Source organism: Periplaneta americana, chromosome 13 (genome assembly GCF_040183065.1).
Source record: "Periplaneta americana isolate PAMFEO1 chromosome 13, P.americana_PAMFEO1_priV1, whole genome shotgun sequence".
In the NCBI taxonomy this organism is placed as follows: Eukaryota; Metazoa; Arthropoda; class Insecta; order Blattodea; family Blattidae; genus Periplaneta; species Periplaneta americana.
The window spans coordinates 99,945,262-99,961,316 of record NC_091129.1 but is presented as its reverse complement, the minus strand read 5'-3'; the positions used below and the strand labels follow the sequence as shown (position 1 = coordinate 99,961,316).

Sequence of the window (16,055 nt, the reverse complement as noted above, 5' to 3'; positions counted from 1 at the left end):
ATAATTTAATATTCTGATGATAGGAAGTTGCTCACCAATATCACCTTAAAAGTATAATGCGATAAGAATTTTGTTAAGGAATATTAGCTATATACTTAAAATATAATATATACAGTACCTAGGTAACTTTGCTTTGTACTATAATGTTGTTTTCATTAGTTCATTGATTACTTTATAATGCTAAAGATACAATAAATATCAAATCCAACTTATCATGTTTTACTCAATCATTTTTTTAAATATCACTTTCTTTATAAATGATGTGTTTCATCCACTTAGTATAGTTAGTTGTATTGGCATATACTACCTCTTTCGCCTGTCTCTTTATTATGTTATTAACGTTTAAAACACACCTGCAATATTAAGGAATTGGTGTTAGTACTTTTGTTTTACAGACAATATAGATAATATCAAACAGAAAGAAGCCATATAAAAATAACGACATAAAATTTCACGTTCCGTTTGAAGTTTGTGCACCACTGTTTTCTTAATCCAACAGGCTGCTTATTGCTTCTCCCTTGCTAAGCGCTTGATGCCCGCGCACTACGTCAAGCTCAGAAAAATGCGCTCTCTTTGACATCACTGCCCTATAGCCTACGGCTTTCATTAGGCTGCTATTACACTATCAAAGTTCTTTGACAAAGATATTTTATAAAATATTAAGAATTAAGAATTAGCTACGAAATCCCGTGAAGGGCAAGGGCCTCCTGACTATGCAGGGTGGCTTGTCAAGCAGTTCCCGGCTAGCCACTCCGGGAATGATGATCACTTTTGTAATGTAATAGTTTGCGATGCTGTCTGGGTTAACACTGAAGGATCCACTGTTCACTAGTCACTGTTTGGGGTGCAAGTCACTTTGTGATTAGCTTCCATTGCTGTCGGTCTTTCGCTGTTCTTGACCATAGATGGCCGAATCTTCATCTAAGTTCGTCTGCCCACCTTGTCTTCTGTCTTCCAGGGTTGCGTTTGCCAATCCTTGGGTCCCATGTGTAAGTATGTGTGTCCACCGGTTCTCGTTGAGTCGCATCACGTGTCCTGCCCATTTCTTCTTCGGCTTGTCGGCCATCTCTGCTGCGTCTTTGAGATGTGCTTGGCTCCTTATGTCTTCGTTACGTAGTCTGTGTCTGAGTGTGATGTTCAGCATCTTCCTCTCCATTTTCCGTTGACACTTTCTCAGCATGTCCCGCTCTCTTTCCGTTACAGACAATGTCTGTGATCCATATAGAAGAACTGGAAGGATGCAGCTGTTCATGACTCCGCTTCTTAATCTTAAATTGTAAGTCTTGTCTGTCAGAATGAAACTGAGGCTCCAAAATCTCTTCCATGCGTTTCCGATTCTTCTTTGAATCTCGTTCTGTCGTCTGTTGTGAAAGGACATTAGTTGACCGAGGTAGATGTATTCAGTCACGTAGTCTAGTAGTCTGCTTTCTATTGTAATTGGTATTTTGGAGTTATTAGTCATGACTTTTGTTTTCTGTGGGTTTAGTTGTAGTCCTATTTCAGTTTTATAAAATATATGAGAGTGTAATGGGTTTTCTTTCATAAAAGTTTCTTTGATAAAAGAGCGTTTATAAAATGTAAGTGCATCTTGTTAGCTTTGATGAAAGATTTCTATACCTTGAAACAAATATGGCGGAACGCAAATATAACTGGACTGTTGCGACCACAAAAATTCTGATATCGGAGTATGAGAGAAATGAAATTTTGAAAATAAATAATTTATATAATATAATATTAGCATTATATAATAATAATAATTAATAATGATAATAATAATAATATTTTATAATAATTTGTATAACATTTCAAGTCCTCGCATTGTAGCTCTTTCAATAAGTTCTTATGGAACTTCTCTTATCACGTCTTGCAATCCATGGTTTAATCCACAGGCGTTTCTTTCAATAAGTTCTGATGGAACTTCTCTTATCACGTCTTGCAATCCATGGTTTAATCCACAGGCGTTTCTTTCAATAAGTTCTGATGGAACTTCTCTTATCACGTCTTGCAATCCATGGTTTAATCCACAGGCGTTTCTTTCAATAAGTTCTGATGGAACTTCTCTTATCACGTCTTGCAATCCATGGTTTAATCCACAGGCGTTTCTTTCAATAAGTTCTGATGGAACTTCTCTTATCACGTCTTGCAATCCATGGTTTAATCCACAGGCGTTTCTTTCAATAAGTTCTGATGGAACTTCTCTTATCACGTCTTGCAATCCATGGTTTAATCCACAGGCGTTTCTTTCAATAAGTTCTGATGGAACTTCTCTTATCACGTCTTGCAATCCATGGATTAATCCACAGGCGTTTCTTTCAATAAGTTCTGATGGAACTTCTCTTATCACGTCTTGCAATCCATGGTTTAATCCACAGGCGTTTCTTTCAATAAGTTCTGATGGAACTTCTCTTATCACGTCTTGCAATCCATGGTTTAATCCACAGGCGTTTCTTTCAATAAGTTCTGATAGAACTTCCCTTATCACGTCTTGCAATCCATGGTTTAATCCACAGGCGTTTCTTTCAATAAGTTCTGATGGAACTTCTCTTATCACGTCTTGCAATCCATGGTTTAATCCACAGGCGTTTCTTTCAATAAGTTCTGATGGAACTTCTCTTATCACGTCTTGCAATCCATGGTTTAATTCACAGGCGTTTCTTTCAATAAGTTCTGATGGAACTTCTCTTTTCACGTCCTGCAATCCATGGTTTAATCCACAGGCGTTTCTTTCAATAAGTTCTGATGGAACTTCCCTTATCACGTCTTGCAATCCATGGTTTAATCCACAGGCGTTTCTTTCAATAAGATCTGATGGAACTTCTCTTATCACGTCTTGCAATCCATGGTTTAATCCACAGGCATTTCTTTCAATAAGTTCTGATGGAACTTTTCTTATCACGTCTTGCAATCCATGGCTTAATCCACAGGCATTTCTTTCAATAAGTTCTGATGGAACTTCCCTTATCACGTCTTGCAATCCATGGTTTAATCCACAGGCATTTCTTTCAATAAGATCTGATGGAACTTCTCTTATCACGTCTTGCAATCCATGGTTTAATCCACAGGCATTTCTTTCAATAAGTTCTGATGGAACTTTTCTTATCACGTCTTGCAATCCATGGCTTAATCCACAGGCATTTCTTTCAATAAGTTCTGATGGAACTTCTCTTATCACGTCTTGCAATCCATGGTTTAATCCACAGGCGTTTCTTTCAATAAGTTCTGACGAAACTTCTCTTATCACGTCTTGCAATTCATGGTTTAATCCACAGGCATTTCTTTCAATAAGTTCTGACGAAACTTCTCTTATCACGTCTTGCAATTCATGGTTTAATCCACAGGCGTTTCTTTTTCAGCTTCTTTTTCAGTAACATGCATACTGTAATAACTGAACTAATTGCACTAAACAAGCATAATTCTATTCTTCATTCATAGTGTTGTAAACTTAACACGTAAATATTAGTATCAACAAATCATAAACTTAACGCGCAGATATTAGTATCTACATTCAGTGTGAGATGTAATTCATTCATTGGAGTCAAGAGAGGTTGTTTAGATTGATATAACTCAATATATTCTGTCAGATGAAGAACATGAAGAAAATGTTTGCTTTAAATTGGCATATTTGTTCTCTTTGTCTGCAGCCATTACATCAACGGAAACAGCATTCATTAAATGTTTCTGATGCTACTAATAAAGTTTCATATCCATTTCAGGTAGTGAAAGAAAAATAACTGATGTCATTTCAAGAAAATGCTGGACATCAATAAGTGCTCAAAATGCGAGATATTCTCGAGGAAAATCTTTGAGCATTCTTGGAGCAATAATTATTGTATTTTAAATACGTATCAATAAAATTCTGCGATATCAAAAAAGGGTTTTCTCGTTACAAAACTATCTTTAGAAATATCAGACATAAATTTACCGTGGAGAGTAGGTATCCAAAACACATAGGCTAGCGCATTTGCTTTGGAACAGTACATTTTGAAATATATTCAATTCTACATTTCATGAATTTTTAGTGCATGTTTTTGGGAATAATCTGCACATTTAAAGAATATGGTTGCATGCATATTAAAGGAGTTTTTGGAGCATCAACTTCCTAATCCTAATAAGATACAATAGCGTATGGATCTCGATTTTGATTGGCTCTGCGACGCATGAATATTAATATCAACAAACTGGTTATAAAAGATTTTATGTAGTGTAATGTACCCCATATCCTATCTTTTATCAAATGTATTTGATAAAATATTTTATCATATTCTTTGTCAAAGAACTTCGATAGTGTAATAGCAGCCTTATCCCTTTATCGTTTCGCGTAGGCCTCATCGCGGTCTCTCATTCCCGTTCCACGGGTTACCACGAGCCCATTGGAGAGCCCACGGTGCGTAGCACTACAACCAACACGAATGACTACATATCCCCACAGTTTACTATATACAGTCACGAAGCTTGAGTTTTGAGGGTGCTAGAAACAATAGACTGTGACGGTACTATTTTGCATTGCCTGAAATGAGGCGATATTAGCGATCCTAGTGGTGAACAACTATCTAATGTTTGCATATTTACTACGTATTGAGCTTCGCGACTGTATATACTAGACTGTGATATCCCCGAGGTCCAAGTTCGGTGGCGGCTCGCAACCGACTTTACATTGGAGCAAGCCCGAAATCTAGGAAAGAAACGGAGATGGTGAAGAATGACGTCACGATAGCGTTAACGAATTACAAAGGGTGGAGTGCGACAATTCTCTATTTAATTACATTAAATGTTTAATGTACAAAATCTTTTAGATTTATTTTAGGTCGCATAACTGCTGGGACTTTTTGCGACCACAAACTTTACATGCAGGAAAATACAATAATGGTACTTACTTGTTTATTTGCTTATTAAATTTACTTATTTATTTGTGTATTTATTTATTTACTAATTTATTTATTTATTTATTACTAGCCGTACCCGTGCGTTCCGCTGCACCCGTTAGAAATAAATATAAAGTAATTACATAATTAAAATAGGACATTTGATGCAGGGAACATTCGTGTTTGATAGAAGGATAAATCGTTTATTATGTTACTTAATTTAAATTGTATTTAAAAAATTAAAATGCGATCATTTTGATCCAGAGACCAATCATTTGGCCATAAAAATTATTTTAGGAAATACAGGAAACGAATATACAGAATAGCCTATCAAGTTTTCTGTGCATAAGAAGCTATTTTAATCTTACCTGTCCTCGATTCACTCAGAAGTTACTGTAATAACATTATAGCATTATGTCCATCTAGAGAAACTACACTTTCCAATGGTGAATTAATAATTAATTATACAAATCGGTTAATTTAGCTTCCGATATTACTTCATACAAACACAAACATTCTCTGTAGGCTATGTTTCATAGCTTTCGATTGTTGTTGTCCAAGGCTCCTTATAGACGAAGTCATTTGTTTTTTATTTCATTACACCGCCTTAGATGGCGTCATTGTAATTTTGAAACTCATTTATTTCATTCTAAGTTACAACGAACTTAATTTATATTCCAATTTTCATATAAATCGGTTCAGTCATTATCGCGTGAAAAGGTAACAAACATCCAGACAGATAGACAGACAGACAGACAGACATGCAAACAAAAATAAAAAAAAGCGATTTTCGGTTTCTGGGTGGTTAATTATATATGTTAGGACCAATTATTTTTGGAAAATCGAAAATTACCAGAAAAATTTCGGCTACAGATTTATTATTAGTATAGATTTACTTATGTGTTTGTTCACTTATATGTTTACTTATTTATTTATTTTATGTAATTGTTTATTTACTTATTTACTGATTGGTTGATTCATTCATCCATTACGTTTTTATAGGCCTACTATACTTTTACTAAAATCAGTACCTATTGAGTTAACTGCACATTCTTTCTACAGGTGATTCAAGACCTCTATAACAAACTCTGAGGCTCTTGCAATGGGGATCATTTTTCGTAAAATAACCCATGTACTCCGATACCTCGTGTAGGAGCTATGCGACATTGAAAAAAAGACAGGTTTTAGTGACATTTACAGTTAATTATGAACTGAATTATTAATTTATTTCTTGCAGTACACTTGCGGGCAGGTTACAAGTGTCCTGTCATCTTGCTGCTCCGTTTGAATGGAGCGCTCTTCGGAACACGCTTCCGCTGCTCATGGAGGATGTACTCTTCGCGATGTGAGGGGACATGGGATTCAACATAACGTCGCGCTGGTTGTGCGAACACATCTGAACAACATCTACAGGAAGCAATGGATAGTAAGAGCCGGACCTTTGCGTGGCCAGCTTGATCACCCAACTTCACGCACTTAATCTTCTTCTTTTTCTTTTGGGACTTGTGAAGTAATACACCACTCGAATTGACACCAGAGAGGAACCGACTATGCGAGTATTAGCTGCTTTTGATCAAATTCGACACAGGACGATAATCACAGGACGGTGTAATTAATAGGGAGCGGATTTTTATGTGCTAAAAATTTAAATATATTTATTTTTTATGTGCTAAAAAGTACGAAAATATTTGCTAAAAATAAAAAAATATATTTTTTTTTAAATGACAAAAATACCTTACTTAGCTTGAAAAAAAATATATTATTAAGTATTCACCAACCACACTTGAGTGCTAGTAGTTGGCCGAGAATTGCAGTGAACAACAAATATCATTTCCAAATTCTCCATCACAAATGCATGCCGATTATCTATGAACAACGACTTATACTGTGAAAACGATCTTTCCACATCACAGGACGTCAGACGTGCATATTTAAAGAGAGGAATGTCACAAACACACACACACCGTCAATTTCACCTACAGGCACACCCTCCAATATTTGAGCAACTTTACACATTTTTTATATCCATTGTTTTTCCTAAACACATTCTGGAATTTGTCCCTTAGTAATTGTGCTTCTGAACCTGATAGCGAGTCTAGTTTAATTTCTGCGGCACACACCTCCCTATTTCAGACAACAGGTTTTTGGATGTTTAGAGTTTTTTATGGTGTCACACAGGAAGCTTAAATTTGCTAATAGGAAAGCCAAATCGTTTTTTAAACAACCATCTTTCAGTATTTTTTATATATCTTGAAGGATATCGATTGACGAAGCCCGATAACAGGGGATCACAAGATATATTGCCTTACTTGATAGACATGAGCGAGAGGCGTGGGATTTGTTTAAATTAAATAATGTTCATACCGAGCTCTTATCTGTTGTGTTTCACAAACAAAGCCTGGAATGAAATCATCTTCAGCAACAATAAACATTCCTAATTATGTGTTGCAAGATCTCTCCTCCTTGTTCATGCTAATTTATTCTCTAATAATAACAACACTGATATGCTGCCTAGCAATTCTCAGAATTTGAGGCGATACTATTACAAAAATGTATCACGGATACACCACACAGCGCTTAGAAACACGAAGCAACCAAGAATTCTTAAAAAAGATAACGTACTTCTGAGTTATATAATTGATTTAGTTTTAAAATATTTAAAAGTTCTTGTAAAAAAATTATTTAAGTGAAAATAACTCCAAGTTTTATGTGTTTATAATAGATTTCCTGAAAATATGTATTTACATATTTTTTTTTGTGAAAATATGTGTTTTCATGTGAAATAAAATTCGGGTTTTAAACTTGAAATTTCATGTTCGGAATTTTTAACTTTGTTAATTGTGTTTTATCACACGCAAAAAGAATATTTAATTACATAGGAATCCGCTCCTAATGAATGTAATCAAGTTCAGGGTAGACACTTTGAGCACCTGTAACTTGTCAGCAAACATACTTGAAAATAAGTCATTTCATAAATTGTTACTGTCACTAAAATCTGTCTTTGTTTCGATGTCGCTTAGTTTCTAAACGAGGCATCGGAGAACATGGATTGTTTTACGAAAAATGATCCTCATTGCGAGATCTATCGATCCCCAGAGTTTGTTGCAGAGGTCCTGAGTCACTCTGTATATACAATATCATTTTGCTTATTGCTAGGAGAATAGGCCAGCCATTATTATTTAATATTAGTGCCTCGATTGAAAAATGCATGCCTTTCAATGATTTAGAAGTCTAATTATATCAATGACTTCATAACAGAGAGTCCAACGTTCAAAGCAATAAGATCCTGCTATGTTTGTAATAGTCAAAGAAACTTAACGATATGGTTTTTTGCGTGATTATTTTTTATCTTTGTTTCTCATCGCACAACTGTCCATTATATGCGTATCATAATCTCTGCTTCTATAGTTATAAAATAACAGATAATAATTGCAAGAAAAATCTATGACGTACGTATTGAGTAAAAAGTAAGTCTTTGTCAACAGAGTAATGGATCTAGAAATTGCATGTTGATCGTTAATAGAATGGTGCAAAGTCATTTATGATACAGTGGTCAGCTCCAACGTCGACTGTCTGCCAGTCATCTTCTTAACAAGTTGGCATGACAACATGTCTATCCGACAAAGACTGTTGCGAGCTGGCATCTTAATTTAGCTTGTAAGGAGAGCTACATTCCTTCTTCCTTGCACGCGTCTTTCAAAGGCATCACGTTAAATAGAATAATGTAATTTTAATTTAAAATAAAGAATTCCTGGTATTTTGATTTGTTATTATTGCCATGCTTTAACGTGAATTTCTTTATTTCTCGGCACACACTATTTATCCGAAGACGATAATTATGTCTGTGTTTGTCCTCGTTAGTTTCCTGTTTCAAGAATAATATCTTTCTCATTATAAGACATTATAGACGTTGTATTGTGATGCTACAAACATCGATACGATTATTTCATGTAAATATAAATTTTCAGAATATGTGATTCCGAAAAATAAAAGTGGTTTTAGAGTTGTCGTCTGATTGTGTTCAGCGATTATTCCTGACGTATATTATATTGAATTTCTTCACATTGTCGAATTGTAAATGAATATTCCAAAGTTAAATATTTAGGGGCCTTAATTGAAGGTTTCAGAGCCATAGCGGGCCAAGCGCCATTTATTAAAAACGGAGAAAGCAAGGGTTAAAGTTAAGTGAATACCGTAGTTTAATAAAGATTGACATATAATTTATTTCTAATGTGCATACTTTATAATTTATTTCTAATGTGCATACTTTATATTACTTGCTATATGTTTAATTACATTATGGTTTTCACTTAATTTTAACCCTTGTTTTCTCCGTTTTTAATATATGGCACTTGGCCCACTATGACTCTGAATACCATAGTTTAATGAAGATTGACATACTATATAGTTTTAATGTGCATACTTTATATTACTTGCTATATGTTTAATTAAATTATGGTGATCACTTAATTATAACCCTTGTTTTCTCCGTTTTTTATATATGGCGCTTGGCCCACTATAGCTCTGAAGACTTCAATGGATGAAACTTTAACTTGGGAGAAGCATATCAATTATCTTTGTAACAAATTATATAAAATTATATATTTTGTTCAGTTACGAAATTACCTACCAATAGTTGTACTACGTACAATTTACTCTGCCTTTTTTCAGTCTGTAACCCAATTTGGAGTGCTAGGATGCGGTAGTACTTATAAAACTCAGTTACTCTTATTCAACTTAATATATTACACAGAAGAATAATTAAAATACGTATAAAGCTATTGATTATCCTATCAAAAATATTTAAAGAATTTAAAGTGTTGGAAGTACAAGACAATTATTTCAATCTTTTATTAAAATTTGCGCACAAAAATCACACAAATTTCAGATCATTTACTTACAAACACAAAACCAAGAGCATGAATACAATACGTTTGTTTGACTTAAATATTTTAACGAGCAGTACCTTGGATTATAGTATCGATATCGATCTTAGAATTTATAACAAATCAATTAAATAATACTCTCTAGTTAATTCAGACATTTGTAAATTTAAAAAACTTGTGTATGCACGGTTATTAGTCAACATTAATTTTTAAGTAGGTCTTTATTGTAATTTAAACTTAAATTTATTATGTATTGAATTCTTTCCTGAAAACGAGATCACTCTTCTTCAGGGAAGTACTAGAATTTTAATTTCTTGCATATTTTTACATGGGCTATTCTTCTAGCAATAGGCAATATAATATTGTATTTAGAAAAAAATATGCAGGTGTCTACCAGTTAACTCATTAGGTACTAATTTTAGTAAAAATATAGTAGGCCTACGTATTTATATAAAATATTTAAGTGGATGAATTAATAAATGAATGAATGAATAAATAAATCAATAAGTGAAGAAATAAATAAATATATAAAATAAATAAATAATCGTAAAAGTGAATAAGCAAATAATAAATACATAAATAAATAAATAAATAAATAAATAAATACATAAATAAATAAATAAGTAAATAAATAAATAAATAAATAAATAAATAAATCAATCAATAAATAAATAAATCAATAAATAAACAAACAAGCAAGCAAATAAGTAAACAAACAAATAAATGAATGAATAAATAAATAAATAAATAAATAAACGAACGAATGAATAAATAAATAAATATAGTTATTGTATTTTTCTGTATATGACGTTTGTGGTCGCAAAAAGACCCAGCATTTATGCCACCTATAATAAATCTTAAAAAAAGTAAATAAATTTAATAAAAGTAAATAAATAAACAAATAAATCAATCAATGAATGCATGAATGAATGAATAAATAAATAAATAAATAAATAAATAAATAAATAAATAAATAAATAAATAAATAAATAAATAAATAAATAAATAAATAAATAAGTAAGTGAGTGAGTAAGTAAATAAGTAAATAAATAAATAAGTGAGTGAGTGAGTGAGTAAGTAAGTAAATAAGTAAATAAATAAATAACTAAGTGAGTGAGTGAGTGACTGAGTGAGTGACTGAGTGAGTGACTGAGTGAATGAGAGTGAATGAATGAGTGAATGAATAAATAAATAAATAAATAAATACGTAATTGAGGTAAAAAGTAATAAAATTGCTCTCTGTCTAAAACTGGTCACGGTTTTTGAACTTGATTTTTTTTTTGCACAGAATAAACTGCGAAATAGAATTGTACATTGAAAGTCTAAACAAAGGCTAGTCTTAGAGAATTTAATTAATTATTACCGTTTATACTTATGAAATAGGTATTTTAAATGTACTTTTGAAACATCTCGTTTCGACTTCTCAAGTTCTCTTATGGGTTGTCTTTTAATAAATCTGTGTTTTTGTCACTTTATGGCACCGTTTATTCTTTCTTGCATACACGGACGTGCAGGTTATGCTGTGGCCATGATTGCATGGCCAGATTTCATTAAATTTCAGCCCACGTCTGTGATTCACTAGCAGACTGCCTGCATTCCTAGAACTGGCAACTACTCGTTTAGGAATAAGTAATTCACCGTATCATTTCCAGTGTAACGTCATCTCATTCACGAGACAAGCAATTTCATACGACTTTGCACTTGAATCCGAGGAAGTAGAGACTATGTGGGCTGGAGGAGGGAGCTGCTGGAGTTTTTATAGTCCTATTGCACAACGCTCGTTTCAATGGGAATATAAGTATCAAGGTGAAGACAAAAAATCTTACCATATATAGTCTGTATTGCATCATTATTAAATTTATTTTGCTTTTTAGAATAAATTTTGAGGTTCCTTCATTCGAGAGGAAATAAATTAAGTGAGGTTTTTTACAGTCCATTAGGCCTATAATTGCTTGGGCAGAATATTGGCATCAGGTATAGTCATGAATGGGGTTACCAAATGTATCTGTTTAGCAGGACATGTCTGTAATTTTAACGCCTGTTCCCTTTATGTAATAGTAGTAGTAGTAGTAGTAGTAGTAGTAGTAGTAGTAGTAGTAGTAGTAGTAGTAGTATTGAGTGACTAGGGTCGGGTTAGGGACGACCCTTCAGAACGTCGGCTCAACAGTGGCTTATTGTGCACCCCGAATTGTGGGATGAATGGGAATGAGGTGTACCAGCATACCGGCCACAAGAGACCCCTCACCATTTCACTCAATAGGCCCCCTACACCCCTTCGCCTTAAATTCATACCTTCATACCGCCAAGGTTACCAAGAAGCACAGGATCCATTCTGACAGCCCTTCTAAGTTGTCGAAGCGTCCTCGGAAGTGCTCTTAAGGAATGAATCCTGGTAGAGACATTGTGAAGGTTTAGAACCTAGAGACGGTTTCGGAGAGGACGGCCCTCCCGCAAGCGTAAGAAGATATGCGTCATGACCTGAATATGTCTGTGCAATGAGATGATGAAGATGAATAATACGATATGAAATCTAATTTTTTTTCCTATAGAAGAGAGGAAGGGAAATGGACCGTGGCAATGAAATTTCCAATCCGGGTTTGACTAAATAACTGTGAAAAACCATGGAGAAACCACAGTAAAGCTGTTCGGTCCGGGGATTCGAAACCGCAGACCTCCCGAATGCGTGTCCCATGCTTAACACATGAGACACCTCGCTCGGTACCTATTAAGTTTCGTCCATTTCCGGCATTTTCACCTTCAACATTTTCTAGAGTTTTTTTTTTTCAGTGGAACAGCGAAATTCGGAATGAGACAAGTGGCCAATAGGCTTGGAGCTCACATATTCAGTTTTTCTTAGTCCTGTACCTTTCCCGTTTCATGTACCTCCCACTTTCCTCTCTTTCATTTATTTATATATATTTAGGCTTATATCCGTTTTATAGCGAATGTCTCCGTCTTCCGGCTACAAATCTCCAACTATGTCGAGCTGCTGGCCAGACTCCAATCCACGACTTTCCATCGCCTAGATTACTCCATCATGCCAACTCTTCCTTAGTCTACCTTTCCTTCTCTCTAACGGCTTCCATTTCATCGGTAACTTGGGTACTCTTCATTCTTTCATGCGATGAACATGCCCATACCATATCAATTACAGTATTTGTATTCCACAGTATCTAGGTTTCCATCTACCTTCATTATTTCTCTTATTTTCTCATTTCGTATTCTCATTTAGTATGGATATTCTAACCAGCCGTGGCGAAAACGTTATCGTGCGCCGAGCCACTGTGTAACCTGCAACGTGCATAGCACCTATGGAGGGAGGCGGACACCCGAAGGGGAAGTGAAGCAACTGTCTGACTTATTAACGGATTTCATTTTTCCTTATGTCAAGCACTTAAATATAATTTTATACAGTATAAAGTTACAGACTAATTTTAGTACATGTAACGAAGAAAGAAATGAACAAGAAAACGTAGGACACATTATCACAACCTATTAACTGTCTTCAGAATGTCTCTGCGACAGAGTTTCAAAATCAGGAATTATATCACTTACTGCCAGTCGTAGTTGATCACGAAGGTATTTGTCTGTCAGTCGTGATATAAATTTGGTTTTTACTATTTTCATTGTTGAAAATAATTTTTCACAAACGTAAGTTGTAGCGAACATGGCTTCAACAAAGCAAGCGAAAGAACGAAGCTTCGGATATTTATTTTTTTGGAAAAGATTTGAAAAGTTCAACATTCGTCAAGTCTTTACACCTAGCTTTCATTCAACATCACATTGTAAATCTGTGAGTTTAAATTGAAGATCTAACCACATTATTCGTACATCTGCTGAAAAAGGATCGACGTACAGAGATAATAATAATAATAATAATAATAATAATAATAATAATAATAATAATACTCACTCAGCCTCCTATAAAATTGAGTACCGGGTGTTTCCCGGGGTAAAAGGCGGTTAGAGCGTGGTGCCGACCACACCATCTCATTCTAGTGCCGAAGTCATGGAAAGCATGGGGCTCTACTTCCATGCCCCACAAGTGCCTTCATGGCATGTGACGGGGATACCTTTACCTTTTTTTTTTTACCTTTTACATAACCTTTTAATGTTTCATGAGTGACGTGTAGTATAATGCCGTTTTATGTTATACAACCGTTTTCTCGTAATACTTGTGAACAAATCATACATTTAATACTCTCATCATATTGGCAGCAAAAAAATGCGTCCTCCCATCCTACTTGAAACTTTCGTTTTTGTAGAGGCACATGATTTCGAGAGAGACATTGGACGATACGCCACTCGCAGGACAGAGACAAATACAAATGGAACGCAGTTTGACTCCAGTGAGTGAGAGGGTGGGGATTGGGGAAGGTAGGAAGTAAGAGAAATGCATAGCTATCATTGCGAGCCACAATGTGCTCGTGAGTCACATTTTCGCCACGGCTGTATCTAACCGACCTTCTATCGCTTTCAATTTTTTCCGTATAGATTGTGGAAGTTACCACATTTCACGATAGTAAGTCAAGGTACTTGTCACAATTGTAATATATCTTTTTTATATCATAGGCTAAATATGTTTTAATCAGATGAGTAAGGAATCTTATGTGTTATACCCACTTTCAATTTTCAATGGGAGCTTTTGGCGCTAAATTTTACGCTGAAAACGTCACAGGTTTGTTTGCTGAGCCTAAGCGAAGACAAACGATTTTAGTAGTAGTAGTAGTAGTATTTATTTATTTAACCTGGTAGAGATAAGGCCGTCAGGCCTTCTCTGCCCCTCTACCAGGAGATTCCAACTACAATATCAACAATAAAATTACAATTAGTATTAAATTTACATTTACAATTACAAATAATATTACAGTTAGTATTAAATTTACAATTACAATAAAATCAAAGTACGAAAAGATTACCTGAATAATTAAAACTAGATAATTTATCATAGAGAAACAAAGAATATTTTATATTTACTGAATTACAAATTAAATCTAGAATAACAAAATTGTATAGTGATGAAATTACTGAATATTGAAATATTTTGTGATAGATTAAAGAAACTATTTACAAGTAATCAATTACTGACCAAGTGCCTAGTAAGTTTTCGTTTGAATTCAATTTTATTTCGACAGTCCCTGATGCTAGCAGGTAGCGAATTCCAGAGTCTTGGCAGGGCTATTGTGAAAGAAGATGAGTATGAGGAGGTGCGATGGGATGGTATTGTTAGTATTGTTTCATGACGAGAGCGTGTGTTCAGATTATGGTGGGAAGAAAGGTAAGTGAAGCGAGACGACAGGTACGAAGGAATAGAAGAGTTCAAGATTTCGAAGAGAAAGAGAAGTGAATGTAAATTTCTTTTCTTATCTAGTTTAAGCCAACCTATTGCTTCCAGGGATGGGGTAATATGATCATATTTACGAACATTGCTTACAAAACGTACACACAAATTATGAGCACGTTGAAGTTTCATTTTGTTGTCGCTGGAGAGGTCAGTCAGTAAAATGTCCGCATAGTCGAAATAGGGAAATGCAAGTGTCTGCACAAGGGACTTTTTTAAGCAAGAGGGGAGATGAACATTTTTCTGATTTAAATGCTCTGATGTATTAGCAGTCTTTGGAGGAAGTCGTTCGTACCAGCACTGCCAGGCTACAGATATGGATCTCAAAGCAAATACCTTCTTTCTTATTCTCTTCACAGAATAGGCACTCAAAGATATCCCTGTACTTGGTCTTCCACGTAGCCTGGTTATTTCACAGCTTCACCGAACAAAAGCCGCAAATCAAATTTACTTTTCCTTGTAACGAATCCTGTGATGGCTATTCATTCCTATGGCTCATGTGAGTCAGAAGTTTGACGTGTATCCCCCTGCGGGGTTTGAAATACCAATGAATAATTCACTGTATACTGCAAAGCCTGAACTGAAAGCAATTTATCTGATTTATATATCATTAATTAAAGTACACAACATTTTTATTAATATTTTATTACTTAATGCTCATTATTGTAGACAACCACAGGAAGTGAAATTAACATTAAGGTACAGTTGGGTCTATAAAGCCTACAGATGTGTTAGTGTATAATTTTTCTTGGCTTTTGTCACTATGGAGAGCTCCTCCGAAAGAACAACGCAAAGCGCTGATGTAATGCTTGACACCTCTGTGACCATGCTAATGATGCAGGCTCTTGCAGTTGTACTTTCTAGCACTAATTGTTTTGTGTGCAGTGAACTGCCGTTATATTCTGCACCAGAGGGCACCAGCAAGCTGTGTTCTCTCTCATACACCATAAATAACGACTGATGGCG

The 16,055-nt window shown here is 34.7% G+C and overlaps 1 protein-coding gene across 1 annotated transcript in view; it reads right to left on the bottom strand.

The window, feature by feature from the left end:
- spz3 (Spaetzle domain-containing protein 3) overlaps positions 1–16,055 on the bottom strand; it is a 339,160-nt gene that overhangs the window by 112,151 nt on the left and 210,954 nt on the right. The window lies entirely within an intron of this gene.